The 21,428-nt window shown below is 46.7% G+C and overlaps 1 non-coding gene across 1 annotated transcript; it reads right to left on the reverse strand.

Moving 5' to 3' along the window:
* Positions 1–651: 651 nt before the first annotated feature.
* LOC114226838 (U6 spliceosomal RNA) lies at positions 652–755 on the reverse strand. Its single transcript, XR_003612957.1, has one exon. It is a non-coding gene; the product is annotated as a U6 spliceosomal RNA (small nuclear RNA).
* Positions 756–21,428: the final 20,673 nt, after the last annotated feature.

The raw sequence follows: 21,428 nt of genomic DNA on the forward strand, positions 1-21,428 counted from the left end.
CCTCAAGCTCTAAAATGCAGCAAGAACGCAGACTTGGGGAACATCTTTCCCGTCTGGTTCCCAACTTTTTACCCACACTGCAAAGCGTTTGGGACCAGAGACTGGATTCTCTTTATGAAGCCCTCCTGTATAGAGAATCACATCCTGCCTTTATCTGGCAGCCTGATACACCAGAGAATTAACTTTATTATTGTTGGGCTTTAATTTTAGACAAAGAATACATTTTAAAAGAAAGAAAAGCCAGGAAATACTATGATTAAGATGAGAAATGGTCTCCTTTAATAGTGTTGCAAGGAAAGGAAAGGTTGCCATCCTTTTTCCTCACCTGGTTACTCTCTCTCCCCAAGATTGTCAATTATGGGGAAAGTGGCGGGTAAAATCCGATTCTGGCTTGTGTGTGTCTAAACTTTTCACCTGCTGAATGGATGGGCAGCTACTTACCAACCAGGTAGGGATGGTGCGTTCTCCAAGGCTGGTTGTGTTTTTCTGGATAGCCCTGGACACACTGCATCCCATTACTCACTCCCATGTAACCCGTGCCAGGCTCGGTGCCAGGCTGGTAAAGGTAAACTAGAATGGAGGCTGGGAGGGACCTTGTCCCACAGGAGACGGCACTGGTGTGGACCACCAAAACGTGCTAACTCTCATCTGTAAAACATGGAACGCTTCGCGGATTTGCACGTTGTCCTTACACGGGCCAGGCTCATCTTCTCTGTACCGTTCAATGTCAGTACATGTGCGGCTGAAGCGAGCACAGCAGGTTTTAACTTTAATTAAGTGCTTACGGTCTGCCCGGCACTGTGCTAAGTGCTCTACATACATTTTCCCTGGCAATACTATTGACAAAACCACTTAATAGGTATTATCTCATTATTATGAATAAGGAAATGGAAACTCATTGAGGTTAAATAACTTGCCTAAGGACCGTCAGGGTAAATGGCACAGGCAGGCTTTGCTTACCCTCGTCCTGAGCTTCTAAACTGCCACATGCGGACGATGCTCAGCCAGCCAGACAGTCCATTCCACGATGCTCAGCCAGACAGACCATTCCACAATGCTTAGACAGACAGACAGACAGACCATTCACGATGCTCAGCCAGATAGAGCATTCCACAATGCTCAGACAGACAGACAGACAGACCATTCATGATGCTCAGCCAGACAGACCGACCATTTCACTATGCTCAGCCAGCCAGACAGACCATTCCACGATGCTCAGACAGACTAACAGACCATTCCACGATGCTCAGACAGACAGACAGACCATTCCACGATGCTCAGCCAGACACTATATTCCCTTACGCTGCCCCAGGACGAGCTGAAGTGGAGGTGTGGGGAGCATGGCCTTGGAGCCCATGGACTTGGAAGCGTGGAGGGCTAGTGCTAGAGGACTGGGGAAGGAATTGATTGGGACACATGCCTCGGGGTGGGACACAAGCAAAACTGAGCTTCTGAGGCTGATGAATCGCTTTTGCTAAAAATCCCACTTTAGATTGCTCTGGACTGTTTTAGAGGGAAAATAAAGGAAGAATCAGCCAGGCTGTCCTTCCAGAGACCCCATGCTCACTCCCTCATCTCTGCTGAATCTTCTTGCAAACATCTCTGAAATGAGAGCTACTCAACCATCTCATTTAAACTGCAACCTACCCCCACCCCATCACAACGGCCGCTCCACCGCCCTCCTTTTCCCTTGTCATGGAACTGCGTTCGCCTTCCAGCGTACTGTACTGTAGCCATTGTGTCCACTGCTCACCCTCATTGTTCTTTCCCGAATCCTCTCTTCAGAAGATCAAGTCAATGAGAGGAGAGAGCTGTGTCTGTGATGTTCACGAACGTATTCCACATTCCTGAAGAGTGCCTCGTATACAGTAGGTGCTCAATAAATGCTTGTTAAGTTAATAGGTGAGTGAATGAATGCTTGAAAAACAACTGTGGAGGAAAGATTGAGCTGCATGACCTGGAGGCCCACCCAGCCCTAGCATTCTGCTCTCACATGTTTCCCTTTGGGATTCGGGTATTGAAAGCCAAGTGCTCACCTGTTCGGCTCCCTGACGTAGGTCTCCCTGGGACTGTGCTTTTGAACCTGGACTAAGCCTACGTGTTCAATAAACTCCCATGCCTGGCCTGCTGCGCTCATCTTTATTCCAGCCCTGTGCTCTCCTGACATGGGCGGTTAAAGAAGAGAATTTAGTGCATTCGGCAAATATTCCCCACATCCCAGTGGCAGGCAGAACAAACCCTGTGATCTGGGTTGGAAATATTTTTTAAAAAATTCATGGGAGTGTCTTCAAGTTTGAATTAACATAATTATAGAATTTACAAGCACCCAGAGTGCTTTCTGTAAGACTTCTATAACAGATGTGTCAAATGTCTAGTTTTGAAAGGACTTCATAATTCAGTTACGGTTTCCTCTGGGTTAAATATTGGAGTCTGAGAGTTGGGGAGGGGCAAGAGTAATGCATTTATTTCTTGACGCGCCGTCTGAATGTGGAGGAATGCCTCCTGCATTTCTTTTTCTCATTATGCTGAGTCATCCCCTTACTAAGGGGATGACACGAACCTCCGAACTCTCCAGAGCACGTGGGGGCTTCCTCCAGGCCCGGGCTCGGTTTGAGCCCATGTGGAAGGCATGGAGGCACCGACCTTTACTCCGGTGGGCGGGCTCAGCACTGACCGGATCTGCAGCTCTGATTGGCAGTTGACGTCTGAGAAGAATTTGTCGTTTGTTTGTGTACTCATTCCTTTCTTATGCACATCCGTCCAGCTTCCAAAGCCAGAAACATCTGCGGTTCCTTCTCGATTATTCCTGACCTACCATCCTCCCTGGCCGTCATTGTTCACCAAGTTCCATCAATTTACCTCGAAATGTTTCTGAGTCACCCGTTCCCCACCGCGGCCGCCTTGACTATGGCCACCAACCACACTGCTCTTCTGCCGAGTCCACAGAATTGAATGAGGCCTGTAAACAGGGACCACGTCACCCCGGTTTGCCTGGGACTGTCCAGGTTTTAAAACGGAAAGTCCACATCCCAGGAGCCCTCCCCACTCAGCCCCGGCCACACTGGGACTGTCGGTCACCCTGCCTAAAGTCTTGGTAACTCTCTGCTTCCTTTGTCCGCTCCAGCTCACTGACCTCTGTCCAGTCCCTCGACCTTGGCCCTGGTTTTCTCTCGGGGCTGCTTTTCAGATCATGATCCACACCCAGCCCACGTGGATCCGTGACCATGCTCTGACCTCATTGTACTCTTTACTTTTCCTTCATGGCCCTCAATTTGGAGTTGTGTTTTATCTGCGTGATCACTTGTTTAAAGAAGCACGTCCTCATTCAAAATTCAGTTCCTCGAAGGTCAAGGACACATCTCTTCGTACAGCCGTTGTGTCCCAGGCTCAGTCCGGACCTGGCAAGTATTAGGCATCTATAAATACATCTTCAATAAATTTGCTTTCTATGTGTTTTCCTTTTCGCCTTCATTAAACTTGCAGTACCTTTGCACGGCCCTCTCCACCCCCCAATCGCTTGCCCTTTCTTTTGAAGGAACAACTCTAGGACTTGTTTGTTCTGCTGTTTCTATGATTTTTAAAGCAACAGTTTCTGATTTTATCAATATTATTTCTTTCGCCTAATTTGGGGTATAGTCTTTGCTTCCTTTTGTGGGCTCTCAGGCCCCTCGCTGCCACTCTGTTCCTCCACCCCATTAGCTGACGGAGGCCTCTTTTCCGTGAGGGCACGGGGCTGTCTGCACGCGGTAACTGCTCAGCGGCTTCCCTGTGCGCCAGGCCGTTGGTCCCAATGTAACAAACCTTCAATGGGGGCCCGCCGCTTGCTACTGAACTGCGATTCGTTAGGACCTGGCTCAGCTGTATGGTGTCCACCATGCTTTCCCACGCCCAGCCCCAGTGACTTCATCCATTTCTTTGTGCCACAGCCACACCCTGAGTCGCACCCATCACGGCGCCGGGCCGCAGCCATTCCCTGTCCATGCGCACCTGCCCCACCGCACTCAGCTCCACGCGGCCACTGTGGGTCTCCGCGTCTGCTGGAAGAGGGGTAGATTCCGCAGAAAAGTGGCATATACGCAATTAGCATGGCACCCCTCCCTCTTAGGTCGGGAGAGCCTCTAAAACAGGAAAAGAAGCATTGGGTAGTGCACCGTGTTTTCAACTTCACTAGATAAGCAAAGGGAATTTCATTATTTGAGGCAAGAACAAAAAGAGAGGGGCAAATCCAAATATAAGCTTGATGTAGATAAGAGAGATTTTGAGGAAACTCATACTGGATGGACTTGGCACCCACACAAGGGTTTGGTGGTAGGGATGGAATATGGACCTTGATCAGAGTGGAATAGGTTTGAAATCCTTGAAAATAAGTTATGACGTCAACCTGTGTAGATCAAGGACATTGGAGCCATCAAAAATGTTAGGGCCCAGGAGATAAAGAACAAACACTCATGATTTTACTCAGCGAGGCCTGACATTCTAGACACGGGAGTGGGTATCGGGGCGCAGCTGAGGGTGGGAGGCAGGAGGCGGCCGGCGCCTCAGGAATGCTCATGAGAACTGTGAAGTGGCTGACCATTCGGGACCAAGCAAGACCAGAGAGGTGAGAGGAGGAAGCTCCTGCACTGGACAGACAACAGGCTGCAGGGGAACAGGTGAAGAGGTGGGAGGAGAAGTCCCTGTGGCCAGTGGGAGTAGTTAACGGCGCTAGCCAATGCCCTGTCTTCATGTTATTTGATAGAAACGAAATAAGAACTAGGAGATATTAAAAGACTAAAACTGGCTAAAGGGTTTACCCATCCCTTCACTATCCATCAAACCCAAGGCCAAGTTCTACTCCGGGGTCGTGACCTGCACTGCTGCTGCCTCTGGCCGCGGGCCAGGCTGCCTGTGGCCTTTTGGCAGCGAGCAGCTCTCAGAGTGACTGCCCCAGCTCCCGCTGAGCCTTTGTTGGGGGACAGTGGGAGAGGGGCCCTCCTTCCTTGGTGCTATGGAAGCACGGGCTCCTGTGACTCTGGAGCACGGAGGGGCCGGCTTCTCTGCACACCGAACAGGAATATAAAGGCTGCAGGTCTGCAGGCGCTTCCCCTCCCCCGGCACATCTCTGTCCTTCGGAGGAAACACACAGCGCTCGGGGCTGCTTTCTTTAAAACAAGAGGAAAGAGTCCAAAGAGTGAGTCTCACGTGCCTCACGTGGTGCGAAAGGCAGCACAAGCCGGTGTGGGGGCTCTGGCAGCAGCGCCGGAGTAAGGCTTCTCCCCGATGGGCTCCCCCAGGAGCGATTCTGAGTAACAGGAAGATCACGGGCCAGGCCCACGGGTAACTCAAGCGGCGGAAGTGAGGGCCACACCGGATGAGGAGGTCAAGGACCACAGCCAGGGGACGTGCCGGCGCTGGCCCTGGATGCCGGCGTCAAGGGGACAGATGAGAGGGACAAACACTGCCAAGGTCTGAAACCCCGGGAACTGAGATGGCGATGGTGCTGTAAACAGAAGAGAAAGGCGCAGGAGGAACTGCAGAAGGGGGTGGGGCAGGGGTGGAGGAGGGAGTGGGGCGGGGTGTGCGGGCTGCCTGAAGCTGAGCGGAGAACACAGGTGGCAGAAGCTGGAAGTCAGAGGGGACACGGCCTCGACCACCTTCAAGTTCCGCCTGAACAGACATCCAGCTCGTCCACCTCCCTCCGGGGGGCTCCCAGGGCCCGCTTCCCTGGTGCATTTGGGACAGGCAGTTTGAAGGCAGGCCTCCCGGTGGCTGACGTGCGTGGACAGTGGTGGGAGAGCTTTAGGGCAGGTGCCCTCAGATCCACGCACCCTTTCTCCAGCTCTGCTCCGGCCCAGCCCCAGCCCCGGGACGGTGGGGGCTTGCGGGTCCCTCCATGTGCGCTAGTGCGCAGCCAGTGAGATGCTGCGGGCCGCCTCCTCCCTGCCCGCTTTGGCCTTGGCGTGTGAGCCCCGTTCCGGCCCAACAGACCTTCTCACTTGTTGCAGCTCAGCCTCGTGTTCCAATAATCTAAATTTCGAGCATTGCGTGTGTAGGTGACAAGAAGTGGCGTTTAAAAACATTTGCATAGGAAGTAATTTCTAAACCCTCCTGTGGGGCTCATTCCATTAGTCGGATTCCCCACAGGCCCTCCGAACTCGAGCCGTCATGTTTTATTAGTGTCTGCGGCTGCTGTGGCTCCCGAGGGGCTACGTGTGGGAGAAGATCCTTCGTCACGGCTTTGAACTTTAAACTTGGCAGTGCGTTAACCCCTGCTTCCCCATCTCTAACCAAAGCCGTTTCACTTCGGGGAGAGAACGGGTCCGGGACCGCCTCGCTGGCACTTAAAATTAACGCGGAGAAGCATCTCTATCGAACTTCGGATTTAATGATTGTCCTAAAGCCTCTAAAAAATAACGCTTTTTATCGGGTCAGACAAACCACTTTGCGCCGCCTCCAGGGTGAGTTGCTGTGTCCCTGTGTCTTTCCCGCCTTCACTTCGGAGAGGGGAGAGGGAGCCTCAGGCCCAGGCTCCCCTGTGGCCAGCTCAGGGGGCACTATTCGCATCGGAGCCTGACCCCTGACCGTGGGAACCTCCATCACAGGGAGAGGCGCGGGTCAGAGAGAAAAAGCCACTCCGTTGGGTAAACAAAGAGTAAACCTCTCAGAGCTTTCTCCGGTCACAGGTCTGGTTCCTGCAAGCGGGGCCTGCGGTGGCGATTCCGGTGAGAATGAGTTTGGGGAATGCTCTCCGGAGAGGGTGGGAGGGAAGCAGAAGGTGGGGGAGGAAAGCTAAGCACTGGGGTGGTCTCTGCCAGAGGCCGCCTTCAGTCGGACGCCCCGGGAGGCGCCGGTCCACCCTGAGGCCAGGCAGCTGGCCCTGTGCCCCAGCCAACGACTGGCCACTGAGTGTCCCCTTTGACCAAGAGTAACCCCCAGGAAGGCGGCGCCATTTTGGCAGTGAGGACTCTCAGCACCTCAGAAACGTGCGTGCGTTCCGGGGGAAGGGGGCCTGGATGCAGGTAGCATCCAGGACACAGGGAGGGAAGGGACGATGGGAAAGCAGGGAAAGCTATCTGAGCAGGCAGCTAATACACTGTGACCAGAGGATAAGGAAGAGACTGGGAGAGAAGCAGGGAAATGGTGTCCCAGGCAAAGGGAATAGCACATGCAAAGGCCCTGGGGTAGAGAGAGGATGAGGGTCTCCCTGTCTCTTCATTCATGTTGCTCTCTCTGGTCTGGTTTTGGATTTGAGGGAAGGGTGCAGTGGGGTTCCCCGAAGGCAACAGCAGGATGGGCAGAATGTTTTGTACTTTGGGGTTCTGCAAAGAAACTAATAGACATGCAGCAGGAAATAGCATGAGTGTGGACTGGGCTCTGCAGATGCTAATATCACAAACAAGTACTCTAACCTCTGCACAAAGTATATTCATCTGCCTTAGGAAAAGGAGTGAGATTGCTGTGCCTGGAAACTTTACAAATGCCTAACAAGGCAACGGTTTGTCTGCAAGGATGAAGGGTCTCCTCTTCCCACCGGGGTAACATGGTACATCCCTCCCATGACATCCATGTGTGCCACTCAATGGAGATAAATACATAGATGAGAGAGGGAGAGGGAGAGGGAGAGGGAGAGAGAGGGAGAGGGAGAGAGAAGACCAGGAGTTAAAGTAGGTATTTCAGCATATTAACATTGCGGACGGATCATGAAAATTCTCGCTTCATATTACACAGCGCTTTATAAAGTATCATACTTTAAAAATATATTAGCTTGTAATAACATGTAATAAATAACTTCAAAATGCAGTGAGTGTTTAATTTTAAAGCATGCCTTTAACATTTATGTAAATTTATTTTTTACTCGTTCAGTAGAAACTTACCTGGCCACTGGGTAAAGCTAGCCATAAAACTACTGGTCCGCAATGTGTTAAGGCACTGGGAGAATTAACCCTATGTCTTCAGTGCCCCAGCACGAGGTTTTGAATGAGCTATACTCAGCTCAGCCGGAATTGAACAAGGCAGGTGGATGCGAGCGCAACCAGTAGGGAAGGGCCTCAATTTTGTTTGCAGATAAAAGGTACACAATAAATATATATTGGATGGTGAGTAACTGCCTTATTGAGTTCTCTGCTCTTACCAGGCAGTCTAAAGACAAGTTGTAAAGAAGAAACGAAGAGAAAGAGGACAGCAAGAGGATAATAGAGTGGGATGAGCTTAGAGCCACCAATTTAAAAATGAGATAAGAGAATTTCCATTGAAATGGTGAGTTGAGGACAGACATGTAACACAGTCCTTAAAATGTGAAAAACCATTTTTAAGACACTTTATCATAATCCTAGAACACTAGAAAGGTGATGTGGGAACCCTGTCCAGAATATGCCGCATGTTCAAGGCCAAGTTGAGTGTGGGGGCCGGATAGCCAAGGCCAATCTGAGCATGGGACTCCTAATCAGAGTGCGCAAGGCTAATTTGCTATGCGCAGGTACAAAAGCAAAGACGCAGCAATCTATATACTGCGCAGGCGTGCCCTTCTAGAACCCGAAAGACGGATGTCACTGATGTTTTGGCAAGAAGCCTCCTTTGTCTAAGGTGGTATAAAGTATGTTACTGAGGTTTTCAATGAGCACGAGGTTTTCAATGAGCTATACTCAGCTCAGCCGGAATTGAACAAGGCAGGTGGATGCGAGCGCAACCAGTAGGGAAGGGCCTCAATTTTGTTTGCAGATAAAAGGTACACAATAAATATATATTGGATGGTGAGTAACTGCCTTATTGAGTTCTCTGCTCTTACCAGGCAGTGCAGAGGCTGCATTACAGGGAACATGTGTTACTGACCGGCCGAGGCTAGGCTGCTTTTATGTAGGGCTGGGCTACTGTATAGGTTCTGGTGACTACGGTATTTGCGGCTACATAGTTGGGCTACTATATTTGTATAGTTTTTATGTTGGAGGCTGCTTTGCAGGAAAAATGTAATATTAACCAGCCGGTGTGCGGCTGCCTGCTTTATGGGACTTTACTTTGAAGAACTGCTTTGTCTGATGGCTCCTTGTTAGCGACGGCTACTTGGGCTGCAGGAAAGCCTCTCTGATACACCTGTGACTTCTCATGTCTTCTCTATCTAATAACCGGTGTCCAAAGAAACCCAGTCCCTGGCAGGGAAACTGAGGCCCAACAGTTGGTATGATCGAGCAGGATGAAGGAGTGAGTACTCCCATAATTGGCTCAGCGAGCAGGGTCGAGGAAGAACTTACTCCAACATTTGGCGCAGTGAGCAGGGTTCAGGAGTATATGTGGACTCAGGAGCGAGAGCTGCTGACAGGTGGCAACTGAAGGAGGACACGTTGAAGAAATTCTGAGACCGAAAGCAGATGGATCTGGCTGAGATAACAGATCGTGGGAAGCTGTAGCACAAAATGTTGGCGGGAAGAGGGGTCCTTCCTATGAGTCTCTTAAAAGCATCCAGCTCCAAGTCCACAAATACAGAGGATAGGGATGAGACATGGTAGAGCATCAAGGCGATTCATTATAGTCCGGGTCTTCCCACGTGGTCGGTCTCCCCGACTTTGAACCCTTCCTCTCGCTCTCTTCTTTGCTCTTTGCTTCCTACTCCAGCCTCGCTGACTTCCTTTATGTCCTTTACTGTTCCCACCTCAAAGCCTTTGCTCTTGTTGTTTCTTTCATCTGGAACAATCTATCTCTAGACCTCACATGCTTGGCTCTTCCTTGTCATCCAGATCTTAACTCAGAGTTCACCTACTCAAAGAACTCTTCTCTGCCCACAGTATGTAAATCAGGTCTCAGCCCCAGCCAGTCGCTCTAGCATGCCCCCTGACTCCCCCTTCACAGCGCATATGGATCCCTGAAATGTCTTACTTATTTATTTCTTTGTTTATCATCATGTCAGGACAGAAGCCTTATCTACTTCCTTAACACAGTATCTACAGCATCTGGAGCACTCATACACTTTGGTGCTTGTATCTGTTAGCTTTTGCCGTGCAACAAACCACCCCAAACTTCGTGCCAAGCAGGGTTCAGTAGCACTTTATTTAGTGGTGGTTTGGATCAGCTGGGCAGTTCTCTGTGTGAGCTCGTCTCTCTCTGCTGGGGTCTTCCAGCCTGCGTGGTCAGCTGTGGGCAGCTGCTGGCTGGATATCCAGGCAGGTGTTTCACAGGGTTGGCGTGCAGCAGGCTGTTGATCATGGCAGAGGCAAACGGGCCTCATGCTCCTCGCTGCCCTGCAGGACTCCTCACAAAGCTGTTGCTGTGATGTCTCAGCATTCACTCACAAGAAACTGTATTTTTAACCCTCTCATCTTTCATCTGTCCTCTTTACAAGAGCAGCAAGAGAGAGCACGCCCCAAGGCCCAAGCGATTTTCCAGTTTCTGTCTCAGATCACTTTTCTGTAGTCCACTGAACAAAACAAGCCACATGGCCAAGCCCACACTCAAGAGGGTAGAGAAATAAACCCCACCTCCTTCGAGGCAGAGCAGTCACATGGCAAGGAGGTATGGATACAGAGATGGAAGACTTTTAGCCACTTGGGCACTCTTTTTATACTAGTCAAGGAATGCATGTGGAATATGTTTCATTTAAAGAACTGGATGGCCCTAACAGGTTTGGCTCAGTGGATAGAGCATCGGCCTGCAGACTGAAAGGTCCCAGGTTCGATTCCGGTCAAGGGCATGTACCTTGGTTGCAGGCACATCCCCAGTAGGAGGTGTGCAGGAGGCAGCTGATGGATGTTTCTCTCTCATCCCCAACTCTTTATCCCCCATCCTTCCTCTCTGTAAAAAAATCAATAAAATATATTTTAAACAAAAGAGCTGGATGTAGGATGGCTATGCCAGTTGGACCCCATCTCTTGCCTGCTCTCCCCAAGATACATGCAGCAAATAAGAGAGGCTTTGGCCCCATGTGAAAACCAACACTGCACACACGGAAGAACGTGGCCGGCTTCCATGCAGATGCCTCCTCTTCGGAATGTAAGACCAGGAATGGGAAGCAAAGCCGAGTTTAAGGAACCTCGGAAGCACAGTGGGTACCTTAGTAAGGAAGGCAAGGCAACTTTTCTCAAGAAGGAAGACATCGGAATAGTCTGCTGCTGTGTCATGTCCTCACACCCTGCCCGCTAGTACGGAGTCATCCAGGGAGAAGTTTCCCGGCAGACAGATCTACCCAAATCCAGATGAAATCTCAGCTCTTAGGCCTAGGTCTTTATTCATAAACAGGAACTAATCGCCAAGGGTCAGCAAGCAAGTGAATTAAAGAAATCACATACTAATCAGCATAAAGCTGATGAATTCTATTGAGATCTTCCCCTAAATGCCCAGTCTTTAAAACCCCTTAAAACAAAGGCCCAGCATGTGCTCTCCTGAATAATAAATTTAATTAAGTAAATAAATTTAAAGATCAAAAGTAAGCTAATACAGAATTAGAATTTGGATCTTTTTCACTTTGCTAAAAGGACAAGAATTTTCCTCAGTCTTTTCAAATATAAGGAGATTTTTTTAAAGGAATTTGGTGAAATATACATTGAATGGCCAGATTATTATGATCTCTGAACGCATAATAATCTGGCCACTCAGTGTGTGTGTGTGTGTGTGTGTGTGTGTGTGTATGTATATATATATATTAGAGGTATTAGAGGCCCGGTGCATGAATTCGTGCATGGGTGGGATTCGGCCAGCCTGGCCAGGGGATGGGAACATAGGCAGTTGGCAGGCCTGCCTGCTGGTCGAACTCCTGGTCAATGGGACAATTTGCATATTAGCCTTTTATTATATAAATACACTGAGTGGCCAGATTATTATGCGTTCAGAGATCATAATAATCTGGTCACTCAGTATATATATATATATATATATATATATATATATATATATATATACTAGAGGCACAGTGCATGAAATTCATGCACTCAGGTGGGGGGGTCCCTCAGCCTGGCCTGCGCCCTCTCGTAGTCCTGGAGCCCGCAGGAGCAGGCATAAGCTGTCAGTTGGACAGCCTTAGTGGTCGATTTGCATATTAGCCTTTTTTGCCTGTAGGATTGGGCCAAAACCCGCTCTAACATCACCCAAGGGGTCCTGGATTGTGAGAGGGCACAGGCAAGGCCCAGGGACCCCACCAGTGCAAGATCAGGGCCTAGGAGGGACGCGGGAGGTTGGCCAGCTGGGGAGGGACCACGGGAGGGCTCCAGGGTGTGTCCAGTCCATCTTGCTCAGTCCCTATTGGCCAGACCCCAGCAGCAAGCTAGCCTACCGGTCAGAGCATCTGCCCCCTGGTGGTCAGTGCATGTCATAGCAAGCTGTTGAGCCGCCTTAGCATATCACTAGCATATTATGCTTTGATTGGTTGGACAGATGACTGGACACTTAAGCACATTAGGCTTTTATTATATAGTATATATAGCAATATATATATATTCCCTACCTGATACCCCAGAATTTGGCAATTATTAATGACTAAGTCATGACAGTATGAGTCTTTCATGAATTCAATAAGACCAATTTCCAATTGTGGTTTTACTAATCAAGATTTTGATTGGACTGTCATGTCTAAGAGACACACGTGGGCTCTGGATGTCACCAGAAAGCCCTAAGAAATGAAGACTGACTGTGAAACCAATCAGAGCCCCTTAGAGAAAGCCTGGTACCTTGCTTGGCCATGTGGTTCATGGCAGTCTCTCCAGGTGAGGAGCAAAGGTTGCTTTCCTGAGGGATGTCAAGGAAGGAGCTTTAAGACATTTTGGGAACCTCATAAATTCCAGGAGTCCACCCAAGTCTACAGGTATTGCAGGAAAACCTGATGCAACTAGGTGGCTCAGCTTCTTTGCCCTGAGGGGCTAACTGAAGCTCAATCATGGGATTCCAGCCAAGCAGATTTTAAAGAGCCCATATAATCCATTGCTGTTTTTATTGTGTTTATGCAAACAACCAGGTCAAATTGAAACTGGACTTAATACAGTAAGTAAATTGTTCTTGATTTGGTTCTTCAATAAAAACGAGGGTGATTTGAGGGGTAAACTGTGATTCAAGAGACTATAATACACAGTTAGGAATATTAGACTCTAATTGTCTTCAAAGTTTTATTTTTCACCTATGAATTGAGCTGAATCCTGAATTTATCTGGTTTTCTTAAATATTTAGCCACAACCCTCCAAAATAATGTTTCATTTTTCTCTCATCCTTTGACTTGGAATTAGTGGGAACGAAAATGTGTTTTTTTTTCTACCGGAACACTTGTCATAATTCTTGTTCTAACTTTTGCCCGAATAATACTAACATTTATAAGTGTCTCCACCAGGCTACAAGCCGTACTCACACTCAGGAAATTCCACCTCTGGACACCATCGCCACCTCCTTCCCTGCCCAGGCCTCATCACCCCTCTGACAGAGAGCGAGAATCTCTTGGCTCTGAGGTAAAACGTCACCCCCTTTCAGCAGGAAGCAGCTATAGAAGAGACCCTGTGCCCCTTTTTCTCAGAAAGAATTCAGAGGCATGGTCCTTGAGGGGGAGTGTGGTAGGAAGTCAGACAGACATGTAAGGTCACCAGGATAGAAAGCCCCAGGTGCCTAGCAAGGGACAATCAATTGTAGAGTGTGACCTTGCCCCAGGGTGACTGTTCCTCCTCCAGCACATCACTGGTCATGCGATTTGGACCCCCTGACCTTTCCTCCCTAGAGATGACATTTAGGCCTCAGTTGTATTTCAGCTCCAGGCCCAGATAAGCAACAAAACCAGCCTCAGGACCAGCTGCATTGACTATTGACTACCTGCCCAGGTGCTGGCCAATCAATCAGTGGAGACCATGACCCTGAAAGGACACGCCTGGAAAGCTGCTGAGTGTTCTATTGAGATCTTCCCCAGGACCTCCCCTAAAATCTCCACCGTTGCCCTGACAACATGGCTCAGTGGTTGAGCATCAACCTATGAACCAGGAGGTCACAGTGTGATTCTCAGTCAGGGCACATGCCCAGGTTGTGGGCTCAATTGTCAGTGTGGGGCATGCAGGAAGCCGCCAATCAAGGATTCTCTCTCATCATTGATGTTTCTCTCTCTCTCTCTCTCTCTCTCTCTCTCTCTCTCTCTCTCTCTCTCCATCTCTGAAATCAATAAAAATATATTTTAAAAAATAATAAAATAAAATCGCCATCCTTAAAACCCTTAGGATGGAGGACCCAGGGCACTTTGTCTCCAGGGAGCACACCCGTGCCTTCACCCTTCCCCTCCCCCTCCCTGCCCCTGGCATGTTACCACTGGTTTCATCACTAAGGACCCTTCCTTTACCTCCACAACTTGTCTCCTAAGCCCATTTCTTTTAGGAACTCCTTCTACCTCTGTGACTTACCAAATAAATGTTCTCTTACAAAATAAAAAAGAAATTACATACCAGAGAAACATTAAGAGTAACAAATAAAATAATCATGTTTTTAGGAAACAAAGATCACTCAGGAAAGAAAACAATTTTTTGGCCCTGGCTGGGTAGCCCAGTTGGTTAGAGCATTGTCCTGATATGCCAAAGTTGCAGGTTCATTCCCCAGTCAGAGCACATACAAGAATCAACCAATGAATGCATAAATAAGTGGAACAATATATCAATGTTTCTCTCTCACACACACACTCATACTCTCTCTCTCAAATCAATAAATAAATTTTAAATTTTATTTACAACAGCAAGAACAGACTGCTGTTGCACAAAAGGAGCGATCAGAGACCCAAACGAGCCCTGGTAATGGAAAATGTGTTTGGCATTAAGACAAATTTGGTGGACAGGCTGAATAAGAGAGTGGCTATGGTTGACAACCAATTTGGGGATAGATCTGGGGATAACCACGATCTGGGGATAAAGTCAATGCAATGTTGCAGCCTGGAGCCAAAGGCAAAATAATGGCATGCATGAGATAAATGAGAAGCAGCATAGATGTCTGCCACTTCTTTTTTGGGGATTTTGGAGGCAGAGAACAGAGGTTATAAAAGGGAGGAAAAGTTTAGTGATCTATTAGAAGATAATTTCCTTGAGACAAAAGCTAGGAAGGTCTCTCTGGCTACTTTTATAAGGGCACTAATCCCACTTATAGGGGCTGAGCCCTCATTACCTAATCACTCAAACATCCCACCTCCAAATAACAACACGTTAAACATTAGGATTTAACAAATTAATTCTGGAGGGACACAGCCAATACAACATTCAGACCATAGCAATGCAGCCACAGAGAATGGTGTAATTTTGCTTTGGGTACCTGGGAGTAGTACACAGAGGAGATGCTATTTCTGCTGTACTTTGAAGGATAGGTAGGACTTTCTGGCTGCAAGGCAAGGTATTACAGGCAGAAGAACAGTATCTGAGCAGAAGTAATAAGGTCTGAAATTACCTGGCAGGTTTGGAGAAAGAGCTTAACTGTCTAGTGTGGTGAGAGTTTGTGATACATGGCAGATGTGAGTAAAGGTGAGAAGCTGGTTGGTCCCAGGCTGTACAGAGCTCACAACTGTTCCGAGGGGCTTTCACACCTTGCACTGTGCACATTTGGAGAGCCTTATAGGGAGGGCCTCATGCAGCAGTGACATAATCACAGCCCACTTAGTGCTGAGTCCTGATGATAGGAATTCAGGGCCCTCTGATTCTCCAAACTCACAACATTATAACAACTCAAGAGGGGAGGGACAAGTTCAGTAGCATGAGGAGCTAGGAATGTTACACAAGGACCAGCTAGAAAACAGGGAGGATTTCCACGAGTCAAGCCTTCAAAGCCTACTAGCACAATGGTGGAACCACCAGTGGAAAAATACTTCCAGGATCTCACAAGCTTGGACTTGATTCATTAGAGTGAAGGAGTTCAAATCTCCCTCAGTATAGGAACTGCTGACTAGCATATTTAGTCTGCTAACACCCATTCCCAGCGTTAGCTGTGATCTGACATCTGCAAGAAAATCAGCCGTGCAGTGGCTGTGATGAAGGCTGTTGATTTTAGTCATGAGTGCAGAGAGAGCCGATCCAGGAATAAATTCTAAACTTTGTCGACAGACATGATAGGGGTATCACACTAGCCCTCCTTGAACACCAGAGTATATTTTTAAGAATAAGTGGCTTTTTGAAGTAGAAAGTTTAATGATAATAGGCGATTATACACTAGAAATTTGGCTAAAGGTTGAGCACATCAAATAGTTCTCCAATTTCAGAGCAGGAAGAAGGAACGTATCACATAGCAATCTGATGGCACTTGAGGGAATAAAAGGGAAATTATGTATGTAACAAATAGGAAATGGTATAACTTTCTTGTTCCTTGATAAATAAGCAGAAGTGGAAATAAGAATAACATATATCTCACCCATGTATCTTAGTCTTATTTTATTCAAAATCATATAGCATGAAGACAGAAATGTGAAGCTGAAGAGTCAGAAGGAGAGTCTTTGGATGAGTATGATCAGAGGAAACAGAAGCATACTTCAGAAAGCATCTGCTGCCTTGTGTTCTCAATAAAATTCAGGAAATTGTTTGCTTAAAACAAGAAATGGAAAACTATATGGTAAGTTGGGAGATTGAGATGTAAAGGGAGAGGGTAGCATGATAGAAAATAAAATTGAAGAAAGACAGTAAGACAACCAAATGGGTGGAATGGGAGATAGGCAAAGGAGGTCCAACATAAATATAATTAAAGATTAAAAGGGAAAAACAATAAAACTAGCATTTAAACTATAATCCAAGAAAACTTCATAGAAATGAAAGAAAACTTAAATTTGCATTTTATTTTATTATTATTTTAAAATATATTTTTATTGGTTTCAGAGAGGAAGGGAGAGAGAGAGAGAGAGAAAGATAGAAACATCAATGATCAGAATCATTGATCGGCTGCCTCCTCATGCCCCCTACTGGGGATTGAGCCTGAAACCTGGGCAAGTACCCTTGACCGGAATTGAACCCGAGACCCTTCAGTCCGCAGGCCAATGCTATAACCACTGAGCAAAACCAGCCAGGGCTTAAATCTACATTTAAAAAGAAGACTACAATATTCTTTGAAAATTGACCTGGAACAATATATTCTAAGCCATATCTTCTAAAATGATTAAAATTCAAAGACAAATTAAAAAATCATTTGGGCTTCCAGGAATAAAATAAAAATCAAAATTATTTACCAGCATAAGAAAAGTAGGCTGGCATCACACTTTTAAAAAGCAAGAAACAATGCAAGGAAACAGGGACCTCAAGGAAAGAAAGAGTAGCCAAAGGTTTTCCATTCCTGTATCAACCCTGCAGGAGACTGAGAGCACCCCTGCCCCGCCCCGCAGGACACTTGTCAATGTCGGAGGCATTTTCTGTTGTCACCAGTGGGGGATGGAGTGCTACTGGCATCTAGTGGGCAGTAGTCAGGAAAGCTGCTAACCATCCCACCCTGTGCAGACCAGCACTATATAACAAAGAATTACCCAGCCCCAAATGGTAATAGTGTTGAGGTGGAGAAATCCTGCAATCGAAGGAGTTCTGAACATGCGAGAATTCAGGAAATATTGTACACTAGTGACCATCCTGAAGACTTCATTGTGGATGAATTTTGACCAACCAGGAAATAATTTGGAAAATGTTGGCAAAAGGGCTAATAGTGAGCATTTCATGTATTTAATTGTAGAGGTAAGACTAATACAGGGAGGGGGCATCTGTGAAAAAAATAGTATATAAATGTTATTGATTCTGATAAAAATAGAAAAATGCAACTAAGGTGCTAACATTCTACATATTCAAAAATATGTAACTGAAAAACACGCAAAGACATAGAGGCTAAATAACATGTTACTATACAATGAATGGGTTAACAATGAGATCAAGGAAGAAATCCAAAGATACCTTGAAACAAAAAAAGGTGAGAACACAACAGCCCTAAGGGGCACAGGGAAAGCAGTCCTAAGAGGGAAATTCATAGCACTATAGGCCTATCTCAAGAAAAAAGGAAAAATCTCAAATAAACAATATAACTCCACACTTAAAGGAACTTGAAAAAGAATAACAAACAAAGCCCAAAGTGAGTAGAAAGAAGGAAATAATAAAGACAAGAGCAGAAATAAACAAGATACAACCTTTAAAAAAATACAAAAGATCAATGAAACCAAGAGCTAATTCTTTGAAAATATAAACAAGATTGACTAACCCAATTCATCAAGAAAAAAAGAAAGGACCCAATAAATAGATCTAATCAAATAATAGACAAATATGCAAATTGACCACACCTCCGACACACCCACAAGCCATGCCCACAAGCCACGCCCACCATCCAATCAGAGCGAGTATGCAAATTAACCCAAACCAAGATGGCTACAGCCACAGAGAGCAAGGTTTCCTAGGTAACAGAGGAGGCCAAGCTTTCCGCCTGCCATTTCCAGGCCTAAGCCTCCACTCAAGCTACAAAGTTTCAATTATAGAAGGTAAACAAATTCAAACAAATGGCGGCAGAATGGAGCTTGAGAGAGCAGGCCAGGGTTGCCGCCGGCAACAGGGGAAGCAAAGCTTTCCACACACCCTGGCTGGGCTCACCTGCTTAAGGCAACAAAGTTTCAATTTTAATCCCAACACAATGGCTGCGGCCTCGGAGGGAGCCCCAGGCTTGGCTTGGCTCCGCTCCAGGCTACAAAGTTTCAATTGTAGAAGGAAAATAAATTCCAGATACCAGGGCCTCCGCTTGGGTTACCAGGGAACGTGGCCGGCCTGCAAACCACCACAGGCCCCTCGCTCAGGCCGCCCCACACCCCAAGGGAACCTCCACCTGATCCGGGACACCCTTCAGGGCAAACCAGCTGGACCCCACCCCTGTACCAGGCCTCTATCCTATCTAATAAAAGAATAATATGCAGATTGATCACCACTGCAACACACAATATAGCTGCCCCCATGTGGTCAAAGATCCTGCCCCCATGTGGACACAAGATGGCCACCACAAGATGGCCAGCAGGAGAGGGCAGTTGGGAGGCACCCGGCCTGCAAGGGAGGGCAGTTGTGAGGGATCAGCCCTGCAAGGGAGGGCAGTTGAGAGGGACCAGGCCTGCAAGAAAGGGCAGTTGGAGGTGATCAACCCTGCAGGAGAGGGCAGTTAGGGGTAACCAGGCCGGCAGAGGAGGGAAGTTGGGGGCAAACAGGCTGGCAGGGGAGCTGTTAGGCATCAATCAGGCTGGCAGCGGAGTGGTTAGGGGGTGATCAGGCTGGCAGGCAGAAGCAGTTAGGGCCAATCAGGAAGGCAGGCAGACAAGCAGTTGGGAGCCAGCAGTCCTGGATTGTGAGAGGGCAGTCGGACATCCCTCGAGGGGTCTCATATTGGAGAGGGTACAGGCTGGGCTGAGGGAGAACCCACCTCTGTGCACGAATTTCATGCACTGGGCCTCTAGTTAAGAAATAAAAGCGGAGAAGTAACAACGACATCAAAGAAATACAAAGGATTGTAAGAAAATATTACAAACAACTATATGAATGTTTCATATACAGCCTTTATTGCATTGAGGTATGTTCCCTCTAGTCCCACTTTGCTGAGAGTTTTTATATTAAATGAGTGCTGGATTTTGTCAAATGCTGTTTCTGCATCTTTTGATATGATCATGTGATTTCATCCTTCATTTAGTTTATGTGATATATCATGTTTACTGATTTGCAGTTATTATACCTACCTGCATCCCCAGAATAAATCCCACTTGATCACAATGTATGACCTTTCTAATATATTGCTGGATCCGATTTGCTAATATTTTGTTGAGTAGCTAACAATCTCGGGGTTTGTTCACCAGGTGCTTCTCATAAATTGTGGAAGGCCACAGCAAAGAAAAAGAAGCTTTTTTCTTGTCCTTACAGATACATGCAAAAACTGAAACAAGACCACCTCTGACACCATACACAAAAATAAACTCAAAATGGATTAAAGATTTAAATGTTGGACTTGAAACCATAAAAAATCCTAGAAGAAAAAATAGGCAGTTAAATCTCAGATATTACTTACAGCAATATCTTTTCTAATATATCTCCGTGGGCAAGGGAAACAAAAGAAAAATATAAACAAATCGGATGACACCAAACTAAAAAGCTTCTGCATGGTAAAGGAAACCATCAACAAAATGAAAAGACAACCCACTGAATGGGAGAACATATTTGCCAATGATACATCTGATAAAGGGTTTAATATCCAAAATGTATAAAGAACTTATAAAACTGAACAGCAAAATCAAAACAAAACACAATCCAATTTAAAAAACAGGCAAAAGACCTGAATAGGCACTTCTCCAAAGAGGCCACACAGATGGCCAATGGACATATGAAAAAATGCTCAACCAATGTCAATAATTATCAGAGAAATACAAATTAAAACTTCAGTGAGGCCCGGTCAGCCAGCGTGGCTCAGTGGTTGAGCTACAACATGTGAACCAGGAAGTCGTGGTTCGATTCCTGATCAGGGCACATGCCTATGTTGCGGGCTCAATCCCCAGTGTGGGGCATGCAGGAGGCAGCCGATCAATGATTCTCTCTCATCATTGATGTTTCTATCTCTCGCTCCCTCTCCCTTCCTCTCTGAAATCAATAAAAACATATTAAAGACAAACAAACAACAACAACCAAAAACTTCAGTGAGATATCACCTCACACCAGCCAGAATGGCTACCATCAATAAATCAACAGACAACAGGTGCTGGCGAGGATGTGGAGAAAAGGGAACCCTCGTGCACTGGAATCTAATGAACAAAATAAACTAACAAACAAAAGAGAAACCGACACATAGATAGAGGATAGACTGAGAGCTGTCAGAGGGGAGGGGGGTTTCAGGCTGGGTGACGATGGTGAAAGGATTAAGCAAAACAACACATCAACAAGTCATAGACATAGAGGCAACAGCATGGCATTTGCCAGAGGGAAAGGGGGTGGAGGTAGAAGAGGCTCTACAGCAGCGGTTCTCAACCTGTGGGTCATGACACACGGGTTGAGAACTGCTAGCAGGGTCGCCTAAGACCATCGGAAAACACAGATCTTTACATTACGATTCATTAACAGTAGCAAAATTACAGTTATGAAGTAGAAACGAAAATAATTTTATGGTTCGGGGTCACCACAACATGAGGAACTGTATTAAAGGGTTGCGGCATTAGGAAGGTTGAGAACCACTGCCTTAGCATGTCATTAGTATATTACACCTTGATTGGTTGAATGGCCAACTAGACGACTGGACACTTAGCGTATTAGGCTTTTATTATATAGGATGTCACCCAATACATTCAATAAAAAATGTAATCATTATAAGGGGGAAAAGAAAGGCTAAATTGAATGCAAACAGAGGTCAATGGACCCATTTGTTTTGTAAATCTAAGCTGCAGAGGAAACTAGTAATGCAGGTAACATCTGAACATGGTATTTTCAGTGCAGGGGACAATGAATTGCAAATTAATCTTGAGCTTTTCTTAGTTGGTATGTTTGTCATAGTGTATAGTATGTATGTAG

The sequence above is a fragment of the Eptesicus fuscus genome, chromosome 4 (assembly GCF_027574615.1).
Source record: "Eptesicus fuscus isolate TK198812 chromosome 4, DD_ASM_mEF_20220401, whole genome shotgun sequence".
NCBI classification, from domain to species: Eukaryota; Metazoa; Chordata; class Mammalia; order Chiroptera; family Vespertilionidae; genus Eptesicus; species Eptesicus fuscus.